This window comes from Pyxicephalus adspersus, chromosome 1 (genome assembly GCF_032062135.1).
Source record: "Pyxicephalus adspersus chromosome 1, UCB_Pads_2.0, whole genome shotgun sequence".
Classification (NCBI taxonomy): Eukaryota; Metazoa; Chordata; class Amphibia; order Anura; family Pyxicephalidae; genus Pyxicephalus; species Pyxicephalus adspersus.
In genome coordinates, this window is record NC_092858.1 from 84,754,167 (window position 1) to 84,769,948 (window position 15,782).

The following is a 15,782-nucleotide window of genomic DNA, read 5'->3' on the forward strand; positions in this document are numbered from 1 at the left end:
GGTGAGTGTCTTATTTTAATTATTTTTTTAAAAATCGGGGGTGGCTTACTTAATGGGGATGTCCTAAAATCGGGGAAACACGGTAGATGATGCTGCATGTCCATAAGCCAGCAATTAGGTCGGCTCTATCTGACTTGCTGCAGATTCTAATGTGCTGTGTGCTGTAAAATCCGACTGAGCAATTAATTCAGTACAGGAGAGGAGCCTGTACAATACAGAAGACAAGGCTGGAGTTTATATTTCTTCTTATATTTTCTATTCTGACAGCAATATTAGTTTATGACCAATCATAAGAGCATCAGAACTACGTCTCTGTCAAACGACCCAAGCAAATTAATTACATTAAAATTAAAATTTCAAACTTTTTCAAGGCACAGACAATGATCTTCAGCATTCATAATAAGGAAAATCTATTACCTCTAACACTGCAGAATGATTTATTTAGGAAAATAATCTTTATGCTCAATTGTTATAAAGCCTTCTTTCTCATTCAAAAATATTATTTTCTCAATGTGTGAAGATGACTGTGTGAGAAGCCCTGATATGGATGTCATATTATGGAATAGTTAGTCAATTTTGATTTTATGGAAAGTCTGGGTTAAATGTTTCAGTGTTCTAGCCAAATCTGACCTTTAGATTGAGTTCTGACATTTAAAAAAAGCCTTATTCTGTATGCATTTTTTACCTTACTTTATGAGTTCTACTAGACAGGAAATGGACCTGTTTGATGCATTGCGTGAGTCAGTTATAAAAGTCACCAGGCAAGCACATAGAGGAAATAATAAAATGAGATTTTTTAAAGGCTAGCCTATAAAATGTAGTTGTGAAAGCCGTATGCAGGTCCACCTAATGTGCATAGAAAGAAATGTCTGAAAAGTAACATATTTGGCAACAAGCTGCTGAAACACAGTACTGCGTGTCTCATAAATTATTACAACTCACATCTGGTTTTGTGAAGGAGTCACTCTCAGTTTTTACCACGTTATAAACCGCAGATGTCAGGTGAAACTAAAAAAGCAAGGCCTGGACATGGAAAGGACTACATAGAAAATTACCCAGAAACTATGTTGGGAAAATGTACAAGATAGATGTTACTGATTATGTATGGTAAGTAGTCCTATAAATGGGTATTTGCAATTAAAGATATGCAACCAAGAAATGATTCTTACATAGCACATCTCTAACCACAGCAGTGTCCACAATTAAAATCTACTGGATATACTTTTATATTTATTGGATAAAATGGATATACATTGAGAACATTTTCTTAAACAAAACTAAATGAAATTGAAAGAAATGATGTTAAATTGAATGTTTAGCTATTATAAAATATCAGCTCCATGCTTGTTTTTAACCAAACACTGGGTAAGAAGGCATAAAATCTAAGTCCATATTTTAGAATCTTTTTATGTAGTGCTGACTTTACCTGTCATACATATGCACATATTCATTATGGAAGCTCACCTTGAAGACTAACAAGCTCTCCAACAGATACACATACTGTCTGAAATGTCTATCCTGCATAATAAGACCCAGCATGTATAATTGGTGCATTAAAGAGTAATAGCTGTCAAGGGAGACACTAAATCCAAACATGCAGATGCTGAGGTCTCAGACGGGTAATTCCAAAACCTGAGGGAGCAGGTCATGTGGAAATGCCCTGACAAAACATATCTGCATCTCTGTTAAATTATAAATGCAGCGAAGCACTAAGTGACTGTTTTTGTTCCACTCACTTTACAGCTCTAGTACATGAATAATAAAGGGAACAGATCACAATCTCTGTACGTTGCATCTTGTTTAAGTTATTTTTTGCAGGAATAAACTTTCCACATACATGATGCCTACAAGATTTCAAATCATTCAAAAATGGCAGGATTCATTTATTTTCCTAATTATTCACTGACCATTGCCAGTAACTCTATAACGCTAATATGTAGCACTTATGTTTTTTCTACAAACATACATGCAAAAAGCTGTAAATCTACTACCTTTCTCATATGATGTAAGTGGCACCAACTCCAAGACTGGGCCATGCCCAAGATTGTGCTAAGACCAAGTTTACTGCAGTGTGATTGGCTGGTGGTCATGTAAATAAACAATAATAGCAAAACACTGCTTTGACTTAATGTACCTGCCTCCTTCTGCTCATTTTATTGAAGTATGGTACAGTATAATGTTATTTGTTCAACAAGTAGAGGAACACAGATAAAACCCCCTCCAAAACAAAGCAGGCAGATATACTAGTTATTATTCTTGGCCTTGTTCTGCACTGTGCCTGTATGAAGATGGCCATCTTGGTAGAGGCAGGAAAACATTGATCAGCACAAAAGTGTAGAAGTCAGTGGCTGAAGTGACTTAGATCTCAAACTGCAGATATACAGGTTTGAAGTTGGGGGAAATGCAGGGTATCCGGTGTTACCCCGGGTGAAATCTGCCTCTTTTGGACACACACAGCTAAGACATCTAGTATATGAGGTAAACTTATCCTCCCCTCACACCTTACACTACCCTAACCAACACTCCTCCTATAACTTTTATGGGACTTGTCGGGAGGGATTCCAAACAAAAATACATTTTTCAGTGTACTAATCCAACACTATTGACATTAATAAGTGTTCTTTATACCATAACTAGTATTTACTCATGTAGTAATTCAAAGATCCTATTGAGTGATATATGTGAAAAATGAAATGTAAAACATACATGTGTGCTCACGCAGATCAGGGAGTATAGAAGTTTGGACTAGTAGCATTTTAAGAAAACTGGTTAATTCATATTTGGCTCAGCATTTCCAAAAATAATAACTGCAAGCTAAAAATGTTGAATATCTCCAAAATACCAATAAAGGTTTTGTATAAACAGGCAGAGCAGTTAACAGGATGTTAGCAGATGAATCTAATTCAAACAATGACATTTTCCCTGGTTACAGACTCATAAATCAGCCAGAGTCACATAAAGGCCACGTAAGATATTCCTATTATAGATCCCTTCCTATATTCCTATAAAATATTCCTAGAGAAATTAAAAAGAAGGGTTAGAGCAAAGAGTCTTTCTGCAGAATAAATTAGTAGGTAAATATTTGTTTTTGGTATTTAAAAACATTTCAACATTAGGCAATAACAATTCTTCCTCTCCATAATGTGGATGTAACAAGACCTCCACTGAAATACTCCACCAGTCAGAGTGATATCCGCCCAACATTGCCCCTTGGTATGTCTTATGGAACCCAAATCATGACTTCTTCTATTCTAAAATCAGTATTTTCATAGACAGAAACTACAGCACCTTGAAGAAAAGGGAGATACAGATGAAGTGTTTGAAGAAGCAATGCATTTCATTAAATCTTTTATTCTCTGGATGTAGTGACATTTACAAGGACCCCATGTGTTTGTACCACCGCATGCATCTATTTAAGGAGAATTTATAGGGAAGAGAAACATCATTGTCTGTAAAAACCAGAAGGTTCTAAACTTACATCACCTCTAACCTCCCAAAAATGTTCTAAATGTACTAATATTTAGAGGAGAATTAGTTTTTCTTTTAAAGCACTTTTTCTCTTTTTTTCACCAAGCAATCCTGCAAATAACACACCTCATCTCCCATTACTTTTCTTGAAGCTCACAAGAAATGACAACAATCTATTTCTGACAAGATCAACCAGTATGTTCTGTTCTTCCAAAAAATGTTTTTACAAAAAAAATAAGACCAATGTAGCCCCCATGTAGCATGCTGCAATATATTAAGTTTTTGTTTTTGAGTTTAGTTATCATTTAACCACAGTAAGCCCTTGTATGCCTACTAGTTTATTTCATTAACTACACCAACACCTTAGAAATGCCCACATGTCCCCCCTTCCAACATTCAAAATTGTGGGTTGATCTGGCCCCTCCTGCTTCCTGGAACTATGTACTAGACATTGAAACAATCCATTGGGTTAATCCAGAAGAACTTTTTTATTAAAGAAATAGCGCGCCATGCCAGCCCAAGAAACTTGTGATTGCTTAGGAACACCCGATGTTTGGGTGGGAGATTGTCATTGTATGGTGAACGGGCTTTTTAATATCTTTTACACTAAATGCAATTCTTTTATTATACTTCCAATTACCAAGTTATTACAATTCTTTGTTAACATACCTGTACCTCACCTATATGTGTGTTGAATCCCGATCTCACAGCGAATTCGGCCATTCCCGCTTACTGAAATTGTAGGCGAGAATAGCCGGTGTAAATTTGCCGATCGAGCTCTGCATTCATTGATCAGCTCAGTGTGCGATCCCCGGCACTAGAGATTAAATGGGGACAAGTCTCCCCATTCAAAACCTCTAGTGCTCTCTGACTGGCTGAGGAAAGCCAATCATAGAGCACTAGAGGTTTTGAATGGGGAGACTTGTCCCCATTTAACCTCTAGTGCCGGGGATCAAAAACAGGATTCCCAGGGCTGCAAGAATGATTGCAGCCCTGAGAATCCACTGCAATCCCGGGGCACTAGAGGTTAATTATAACTTCTAGTGTCCGGGGATCGCAGTGGAACTGCAGAAGAACTCTCAATGGAGTTTCTCCATTGAGAGTTCATCTCCAGTTCAGTTCTCACAGTCACCGGGCTTGACCGTGGGAACTTTGCGGTCACAGCTGTTTAGAGGAGGCACGCAAAAGCCTCCAATCAGCTGTGACTGCAGGCGAACTCTCAATGGAGATTCTCTGATAAGTACACCCCATTGAAATAAGTGACATGGGGACTGAACTGCTGACAAACTCTCAATAGAGAAACTCCATTGAGAGTTCATCTGCAGTTCCACTGTGATCCCTGGGCACTAGAGGTTAATTAACCCCTAGTGTCGGGGATCGCAAATAGGAGGATTCCCAGGGCTGCAGGAATGAATGAATCATTTTCTCGATCTTCCGATGGTTTCGCGAAAACAGTTCGCTGAAATGTCCCATTGGAAGTTTGAGGAAATTTTCTCACTCATCCCTAGTGTGGAATACATGTACAAGTAGAGATATTATTTTTCCACAGACATGCTGTATGCTATTTCAGTCACAGCCCAACAAGAGGCCATCAATTGAAAAATTCCTGTTCACCTCAGACATTGACTGATTAATCTACATAAAAAGGATCAGATAATTATTACTTCTTTCATAAGTGCCTAGAGCAACAGGTTCATTCATCTGCCTGTATCCATGTACCCCGCCCGCTCAAAAAAAAAGAGCAGTACTTCTGAGTATGGAGGAACATGAGACTTCCTCCCATCCTTCATGCGGTGCTGTTCGCTATAGCTGTCAATCACTAGGCCCAGGTAGTCTTACATGAGGTGGGCGAGAGCAGTCCTTAGCCCTTTGCAAGTTCCTAGCTAGGTTGAAATTTCCCCACACTGCTGTTGGGCAAACTGAATGGTGGAGAGAAGAAGGGAAGGCAGACATATACAGCTGGGAGAAAGGTGTAGGCAATTTTGTGAATCTGCTTTTTTTTCTTGACAAAGCAGATTCACCTGTTTTTTGGGGGGCTGTTGTTGTGATTATAGCCTGATTAAACTTTCTAATAAGATGAAATTTAATTTTATGTTATTTGATTTATTTGTAACATGACATTTGGTTCCCATTAGGCTAACAGTAGTGGTGAACAGGTTACTCCATTCTATTAATTGCAAAGGATTTTTATTACAGGATGCAATATTATTATTATTACACAGTATTTATATAGTGCAACATAATATGCAGAGCTTTACAAAGTCCATAGTCATGTGACTAACTATTCTTTAAAGCGGCTCACAATCTGATATCCCTACCATAGTCATATGTCATTACGTGGACTATGGACAATTTTTGAGGGAAAGCTGATTAACCTAACTGCATGTTTTTGGGGGCTTTTTTTTGGGAGGAAACTGGAGTACCTGGAGGAAACCCACACAGACACAGAGTCCTGGCTGGGATTTGTACCTGTGACATTGTGCTGCAAAGGCCAGAGTGCTAACCTATGCGCCAACTGTGCTGCTCCCCACAACAGGCTGTCACTAACCCATAGTTTGTGTAACAATTAAAGCTGTCAGGACAGACAGATGGAATCCTTCATGGATGACTAGCTTTCTGAAGTGCCTGCTCCAGGGATGTTATCCCTTTACTTACTTTACTACTTGTCACTCACCTGGAACAGGCAGCTGCATATCTGATGTCAGGAAATCCACCTAGAACATGCACCTTCAATAACACATCACCAATAGGAGCTCATGCTTTCCTTTCCTGAGAGCTTCCCCGCAAGTCTGCACAAATAAATTCCTGGCAAGTCACAATATTCAGAGACAGTCTGATTTCAGAGTAGACACATTTTTATTAAAATGCATTGCCTGGTGTAAACTCTTTTGTCAGTAATGACTTTCACACTATCAAGAGTATGTTTTGGGCTTTGTTTATAAAACAGGAATTCAGACATTCCCTTAAGCATTCCCTGGTGGAAACTGATTACTGCCATTGAAACACATGGACCTGGAAGATGAGGGAATGTTTGAGTGAATGTCTCATTCCGTTTTATAAATTGAGCCCTTGGAATCACTATACATCACATATTGTTTTTCTCTACATTGACTGTTCAAAGGTCATATACCCCAATCTCCAAAAGGAAATAAGAGGTTATGAGTTCCGATTGTCTTTATTGCATAAAGAGAAAAAAAAATATTGGTTCATCAAAAGATAAAATAAAGAAAGATGTTTTTGCTGCAATGCACACAGATATCCCTCACAATACTTCTTCTCTACAAGGCATTCTCAGTCTTACAACCCACTTCCTATACACCAGGGCTGTGTGAGGCCAACTCCAACCCGTCTGGACAGTGATGAAGAAGTGTCATAGCGATAAGTTTTCCACTATGTAAAGCTAGGTACACACGTGCAATAATTGTCAATAGAAAACGAATGACTAACAACAGATTAACAATTATGCAGGATTATTTGGAACGATTGTATTGTGCACAATTCTCTACATGCTGTAACGATACGATCGTTCAAATATAATCCACCAATAGTGTACACACACTAGAAACGATCGTTTGAACGATGCAGGAAGTGACGTGTACAGGAGAAAGTGTATCACAGAACCATCCATGATCACTGAACAACCATACACACCATAGATTGCGAACAAATGTCGCCCAATCAGGTCCGCCGGTTCGTTTCCAGCGACAATCCTCGTTCATCAGCGTTGTTGTGCACTTTTTTGTTAACGATTATCGGAAGAACGATCGTTAGTCATTCCTTTCCAAAGATAATTATTGCACGTGTGTACGCAGCTTAACTTTCCTTTCTCCCCCTATCAGCATGCTCCTTATCAGCACTGACCTACTTCATATTCTGCTTTTTCCTCTCCTATTCTGAGCTATGCTGTGCACACATGCACAATGCTGATGATAGCTGATCAAATTCAGGAGATTACAATTCTTACATTTAAAAAAATAATAAATTATACATTTACATTACATTTATGAACATGTAATAATACATTATGTAATACAGAATGCATTAATTGCAGAAATGAATCTAGGCTTTATTTCCCAGAGTCAGTGGTGGAGGTAACCAACAGTGGGCACATTGTGGGTGAGGAGGGTACAGAGCCCTCATGCAGCAGGACACTTTGCACCCCTCTATGTCCGCCCCTAATTAGAGTTCAGCTTTACTGTCAATCTAAAAGTCATCTAAAGGCATTATTTAGGATAGTGTAGGGAATAGTGTTCCATTACATAGTTCTCCCTTCACTCTCTGCCCTCTAGGGATAACTGGTAGTGAGCTAAACCTCCCCATAGACAGTTATTACTGGAACAAGGGTCCTCGTTGGGAGATTGCCTCTTTATTCCTTTATTGGCCATTTAACATTTTGGATTTTCTCCTATTTTAATCTTAGTGACTGAGGTCCTCGGGGCCCCAGCAGGACACAGACAGCAATAAAAACCTGACAAAACACATGCTCACTGAATGCATATATATATATATATATATATATATATATATATATATATATTTGTTTTATTGGAAAAAAAAGATTGTCTGTAGAGAACTTTAGATAGTGATAAATATTGTTGATAAATTGTTTAAAAAAATAAACTAGTTTGTGGCCATTTTTAAAGCCCAGAACCTAATGGAACAGGGACAGGGAGGGGATCTAATTTACAGTCCTCTAATAAACCCTTTGCAGGGCTTCTGCTTTATGATGTCCTTTCCCAGGCACATCTTTGAGCAGAACAATGTGAATGCTCTGTGTCAAATGTACCCACTTCAGATTAATGCCCACACCTCATTAACTACTGGATGGCTGGGGCTGTGGCTGCAAACATCCTCATCATCTCACAATACTTCCCCAGCCCTAATCTCCACTTCAGTCTTCCAATCAGATGCTGACCTGACTCAGCCATTGCATTGTGATTGCACACACTGTAATTTGCAGACAATTAAAACACACTAATTGCTTGTCACTATCACAGCAGGGGATGGGAGGCTTTGCTGGTGCAGGTATCTCATTCTGTATGCTGTGTATGGAAAAGCACCTTGCAATAAATTGGGTCTCTAAACCACACAAATTAGTCTTTAACCTATTTTAAAGACAATTATTATATAGTGAAATACACTGGATAATAGATAACGAATATCCCAGCAATAATGCAAATTATTTTCTTAAATAAATGGATGTATCTTTTTTTTTTAATTCTGGAAATTCTACCAAGCAATAATGATTGACACCAAAAACACTGCTATCCGCTAATTTTCCATTAGGCTTTGAAAATAGTCTTAAAATAACATCAAATTATGCAGAGCCCTTCAGCGTAGGCTACCCAGGCTAGAATAATTGTCAGAGCCTCCCATACAGCCTGCTTCTGCCTCACAAAGCTGTGTAAATCCTCAATTACACAGCTCCAAAAAGGAGGACAACTTCACTGCACCACATCCCTGTCTATGGATCAGATCTGCCCGACATAGGAAAAGCTCTGCTCCTGATAAAACACATTGCAGAATTCTGAACAGACTCCAAACACAAACATCACTTGTACACACATGTGTCTCTATGTACATCATACATACATGCACAGATATATCTATGTGAAGCAATCACTTTGTAATCACTAGATCCTTCTGGTTCGCTGTAAAATTGTACATATATATATATATATATATATATATTTTTTTTTTTGTTTGTTTGTTTATACATTCACACACAGACATAATTATCATTTGTCTGATAGGGATCATTAGCTTCTTATGTTGCATTTAAAATGATATATACACTTGCTTGTGTACAAACATACATAGTATAGCATAGTATAGTAGAATAAGGCTTTCTCCCTGATGGTTCAATGTGATCACTAGGTCCCTATGCTTTATATTGTATTCATATTGTACACACACACACACACACGTGTCTCTTTGTATATCATGTGTACATACACAGATAAACGTAGATATGATTTCCATGCATATTACATAAATATAAGTACACAGGATGAAGCTGCTGGGTATTGCTATGTATCTCATATAGAGATAGCAGTATATGGAGCATTCTCCCTACTCCTTTGGTGGGATTAAGCTACAATAATTGCTTTACAATTGCACACACTTGTGTCTATGTATCCCATACACACACAGATATAACTCCATAGAGCAATCTCCCTTGTGTGTTCTCTCTGGTTCCATACAATTACTTTTTACCAAGTGATTTAATTAATAAACATACCTGATTTAATTTGTTGGCAAAGTGTCCTTCTTGTAATACAATGCAGTATTGTACCGGCCTGGGTTAATGATTGCCCTATTATCCTATACAGCTGAGGGCAGAGAATTGCAGCTATTTCAAAATGCAGAAAATAAAACATGAAAGGGAGAATGGTGGAAATGAGACCTTGTAGAAGGCACCCTCCCCCTAGACTTATTATGGAACCAGTGAATCCAGCTAGCTGTCAGGGATCACACAGAGAACACCTCTGGGATTTCTGCATCCACAACACAAGGCAGCAGCTGTTTGGCAACATTGCTAAAGTCTAAACAGCAACTGCAGGGAGATGTGTTACTAAACCTGCTGCCCTTTCCAGGAGAGACGAGGAACATATACATAACAATAAGCAGGGGATACACAACATACCAGCAGTATTGTGATGATATTATCTATGGCTAGTGCCATAAATGCTCTGGGTAGGCGTGCAGAAGGAATGAGCACAGTCACTATCCATGAAGCCTGGCTGCCATCCCGGCTCCTGATGATTGTACTGAAGACATAATACACACACAGTGCACTGTCAGGCTGTATGGAGCACCATCAGGCACCTGACTCTTGTTATGGCCTCTGTGCCATCCTGTCCTCTATAGCCAGCACTGCCCGGCCTTACCTCATCCTCCACAGCGATGGTGACCCCGAGCCGCTAGCGGGGCTCCATGTACACGGTGATACACGTATGGCTGTGTCAGTGTGTGTGTCAGTGTGTGATGGGCGCTCCTCCCTCTCCTGTGTCAGCAGCCATGGCACCGCCCGGCAGGCTGTGTGAATGTGTGTGTGCTGTGCGGAGACTCTCAGCCGTCCTCCTCCCTCCTCCTCAGGCTCAAGGGCTCTTCTGAAACATTTTATGCCATCTCCTTGTCATCTTATTCCTCCTTCACAGTGTGTCCCCGGGAAAAATCCGAGTGCAGTTTTCCACTTCCACATAGAGCTCAATGATGCACTTCACCTTCTAATAAGAGCTCTCCTTATTCCAGTCAGCCATTGTATGGAGATATGGTGCCGTTACATTCACTTATTCTGGCCTTTCCTATTCGCCTGATATTCCCTGTGCTGAGGTGACGCCCAGCGGGTGATATTTTACCTCAGCAGCCCTCTCAGTGCCTCTGGCAGGTCACATGTCACGTGATGCTCCCTTCCCTGTCACACAATCACCTCAGATTTCTTGTCAGATTTGTTGCTCTGTCAGTCTGTATTTATGTATAAAATACTGATAAAAGCTATAATGAATATAAATTTGCTTATATATTATATAAACCTATTGTTTTTTTTTTTACTAATTGTATTTATTTATGCTATGACAAGGAAGGTAAAGGAAAAAAGGGAAATTTAGTTCTTTAGGTAGTGCCCCAAATTTCTTTAACCTGGCAGTATGAATATTAAGTATTTTTAAATGTAAAAGCAGTACATTTAAAAATACTTCTTATTTTAAATTTCCCGCCTTGTCCTGTTCCCCAGCTGCACACTCCCATGCCCCAGTCAGGCCCGGCCTGCATCTGCCTCCCCTGGCCTTGTGTCCCCAACGTTCACATGCCGGGGACGCATATGTCAGGCAGGCATCACCAGTCTACACAGATGCGGGGTGGGCATCTCCAGGGGAAGCAGATGCCCGGCATCGCTGGAGGACTCCGCAGGTACCACTGGAGGATGCCATGGGCATGTGTGGACCTGGTAAGTTTTAAAACTTTCAATTTCTCGAAGTTACCGCTTTTGTTACTGAGAATTAACCCCGAGCCACACTTGTAAATACTGCTAGGGAGGTTAAGGGCCTTTTCATACAATATACAAGACATGCTTTGGTGCACTGGGTTGCCATACATTGTTAGTGGTACCCCAACACACAGCACAGTGTTTTCGGGAGCATTTATCTCCAATTGTGGCATTTGTATACAATTGTGGTGCAATATAACACTTTGCAGTGTGCTGTATATATACATTGAGATGCCATGTAATATATGGCACAGAAATGCTTAAATTCTGAGGAAATGGGGGGAAATTCACTCTATGGGCCTATAGCAGGGACTCCAGAAGTCTCCATTGGTCCCTAAGGAAGGATATAGAAATTTTTACATACAATTTTTTTTTTTTACTACATGTTCTGAATTCCATGGCGCAAGTTTCATGTTGTGACTTCCACATTCAGCGTTCTATGTCCTTAGAATTATAATCTATATTCAGAGTTCCACATTCCGAGTACCATAGGACACATTTTATGTTACTGATTCCATACCATTCTGCATCATGTTCTGAGTTCTTTGTTTCATACCCTGATTTCTATATTCCAATTAATATACAGGTAGTCCCCGGGTTACATATGAGATAGGGACTGTAGGTTTGTTCTTAAGTTGAATTTGTATGTAGGTCAGAACAAGTACATTATTTTAATAAATGCAGTTAGGACAGATGTTTGTCTCAACATATTATTAGGCAGCATGGTGTCAGTTACTTTTATAAAACCTTCCCTGTAAGCTATTCAAACAAAGCAAAAAAAAAAAAACCCCCTCCCCCCATCAAGCCTCCGTCCTGCAGGGAAACCCGTTTGTATCTAGGAGACGTCTATATGTCAGATGTCCTTAACCGGGGGACTACTTGTACTGAATTCTACATTCTGACTTTCTCATTCCATACTTTCATTTATATTCCATATTCTGAGTTTAATATTCTAATTTCCATGTTCATAGTCCATTGTTCCACATTTTGAGTTCTATATTCCATTTTCGTTGTTTCCCGGCTGTAATTTTTTCATATTTCATATTTTTTTCAAAATTAAAAGTCCATATTGTGAATTTTATATTTCCAGTTCCATACTTCCAATTTGACGTTCTGAATTCCATAATTCCTCCCCATGTTTCCTACTTTAAGCTCCATATTGCATATTTTGAGTTTGACATATGCAATGCGCAGTGACACCAGACTTTACATAAAGACGCTTACATAAAGCAATGATGAATATTTTGATTTGATAGAATGAGTGCTGCTTAGGCAAGGATTAGGGCCATGCCCTTGTGAACTGACAATTATTTCTGTGTGAAAGCCATTTGGTATCACTAAGCTGAGTAAAAGTTAGGCTTGTACAGTCCACCCAAGAAAAAAAAAACTCTTTCCAAAACTGAAATTTCACATTTAGGTGGGTACTAGGTGCATGAATAAATAATCAATTCCCTATATCTCTCAAGTATTCCAATGATGACACTTCCCTGCAGTAATGTGTACCTCCACCCTCTCCTACAGAGTCAAAGAATGATTTCACTCTCCTCCAGCTGGACTACTCAGTGATCTTTATACTGTAAACTATATAGAATTAATCCCTTGACTTTGTTCACAGTTGCTGAGTGGGACTGGAATTTTTGGCAAGAATAACCTACTAGGAGATACAATACCTACCATATAAATAAGGTAAAAGCTTTCATCCCCCAAGCAAGTAAACACAGTGCTGTGTAGCTTGCCAAGGCTTTATGTTTTGGAAACAAAAGTGGTTTTGACACAGCTGATGGAGAAGGTTGTGAAGATACCACTGCTGATATGCACAGTGTTTTCAAAAGTCTTTAGCTAAACTTATTTCACTCATTACTTCTAGTTTTCATACTTTGCCTTCTGTATATTCACTCAACAGTTTTATTTCCCAGTGCTATGTTCCCTGTTATAACAAATTTTATGATACTTGTTCCAAATTATGCATTATGAGTTCTAATAATGTTCCCTGTTCTATATACTTTTACTCCACTTCTTTCATATTCTGAGTTCCATTTTCCATCTAATATTCTTGCAAGCGTGCATGTTTAACATATTACAGGTTTAATGTCCCCCATTCCGGGTTCCATACTCTTCATTCCATATTTTGAATTTTGCATTCCATATTTTTTTTCATATCTTTGCGTTCCATATTTGCATTTTATAATCTGTTTTCCTAATGCCAGGCTTTCAGTTTTAATCCATTTTCCATACTCCACAATCCATATTTTGAGTTCGATGTTGCAATTCCATTTTCCAAGTCTCATATTCTAAGTTCTGTATCCTGAATCACACATTTTGTATACCAGAATCCACATTCTAAATTCCACGTTGCCTATTAAGGGGTCCATGTTCCATATCCTGAGTTCCATTGTTCATCTTTGAAATTCAGAGTTTTAAATGCATATTCCGACTTCCACATTTCATAGCCGAAATTCCACACTGTAAATTCCTAAAATGTTCTATATTGCAAGTTTAGTGTTTTCAAGTTCAGCACTTCAATTTTCATACTTCCAGTTCCATAATCTGTTTTCAGTGCTCCAGGTTTCCAGCTCAAAGATCCATTTTCTATATACCACAATTCATATTTTTACATTTACATTCCAAGTTCTGAGTTCTATATTTTAAATTCCAACTTTCTTATTCCAATATCTGAAATATCTAGCAGCATAAACTCCATATTTCACATTCCAAGATCCATGTAAGTTCTATTTTTCCATATTCATTATTCTGAGTTCCATGTTCCATATTTAAACAAAGTTCAGTGACACATGGAATGGACTTGATCCATTCCAGGGTTGCTGGATCACCCGGGTTCACTTATAAATTGTCTATCTTCTTCAGTCCTGTTTTGATAAATAAGACCCATGATTTAAAAAAAAGTTAAGATTGCTAACACCACAAATATCAAAACATTTATTGCAGGTCTCCTAGGAAAATGCAGTGCATTGTGTAACCATATTTACCAGTGGTTTCTGTAGATGTTGATTATGAAAAAGAAAAGTAAAAGAAAAAGAAAAAAAGAAAGCTACACTGAATTTGACCCATATTTGTTTTTTTTTAGTTAATAAATAAAACTATTTATATATATATATATATATATATATATATATATATATATTGAACATAATTACTGTAGGTATAGCTAGACAAGCCAATTTGGCATGCAGTAAAATTTGTAGAGCAATACAGAGTAAATGCTAACTGTGTAGATGGGACACAAGTCACATACTTCATCACATATACTGAAACCTATGCTATTCCTATTACCATTTTACAAATAAAATATATTTTTACACTTAGTACAGAACTAACTATGAATATTACATTATTATGATATAGCAGTCCCATTTTTGTTAGATTTTAAATAACATCCACTCTTAAAAAAGAAATTTGTGAAGGACAGAACATTGCCATTAAACGAGTAATAAACTCGGAAATGTCCCCAATACCCTGTACACTGCCAGCATGGCAGTATATGTAAGCTTGTGCCGTGGAAGGTAAAGTAGATTTAATTAAAATCCCATCTGGCTTTGTCTGAAACATCATTAAACACCACATTCTCCTTTTTCTACTGTATACTCTATGATGCCAGGAAGAGAACTTCTCTAGACAAGGCAGCGCATTGTGCTCCAGGTACCAAGCTAAGAGGTGTGCCCATAGTCCTTGTGGGAACAATTACATTTATAGTAAAATAGAAGAAACTGTTGTCTCTTGTTTATATTTAAAGTTCACATTTCTGCTGGTTACTTTTAAATAGAGCTTCTTATTTGATTGTTAGAACAAATATATATTTTGATTGTGTTTTAATTGTATTCCTAAAATTACAATTATTTTAATTTATATGCATTAAAATAAGTGAACCAAGCGATTGTAGGAAGATGCAGTAGGATATTGCAAGGAAAAGGAACTGGATGAGGAGGCACTATAAACTATATGTTATAAACTAGAATAATTTTGTACACAATTATTTTGTGTCTGAAGACGTAGTCAAAACATTTGAATTCTAATTAAGTAGTCTGGACATGCTGCACACACCAGCCAACTCAGACAGATGCCATGAGAATTGGTGATCATTTTGTTTTCATGTCTGTAAAAGCCAAGGCTCCAGGCATTGCAAGTTATCTTTAGTCTTGTTATGTACATTAACATGGAGCTCTATTTATAAAACAGGGAATCTGATATTCTTTTAAACATTCTCTAGTGGGAATCAATTACTGCCATCGAAATACATGTACCTGTAATTCCCATGAGGGAATCAGTAAGGGAAAGTCTGATTCCGTTTCATAAAAAGAGCCTATAATGT

At 38.1% G+C, this 15,782-nt stretch overlaps 1 protein-coding gene across 2 annotated transcripts in view; it reads right to left on the reverse strand.

Moving 5' to 3' along the window:
• RAI2 (retinoic acid induced 2) overlaps positions 1 to 10,767 on the reverse strand; it is a 28,659-nt gene extending 17,892 nt beyond the window's left edge. Inside the window, exon 1 of one of the 2 annotated variants that reach the window (XM_072416677.1) lies at positions 10,359 to 10,767. The gene's annotated coding sequence lies outside the window, so the exon portion shown is untranslated. The other variant, XM_072416683.1, reaches the window with a different exon arrangement.
• Between the last annotated feature and the right edge of the window lie 5,015 nt (positions 10,768 to 15,782).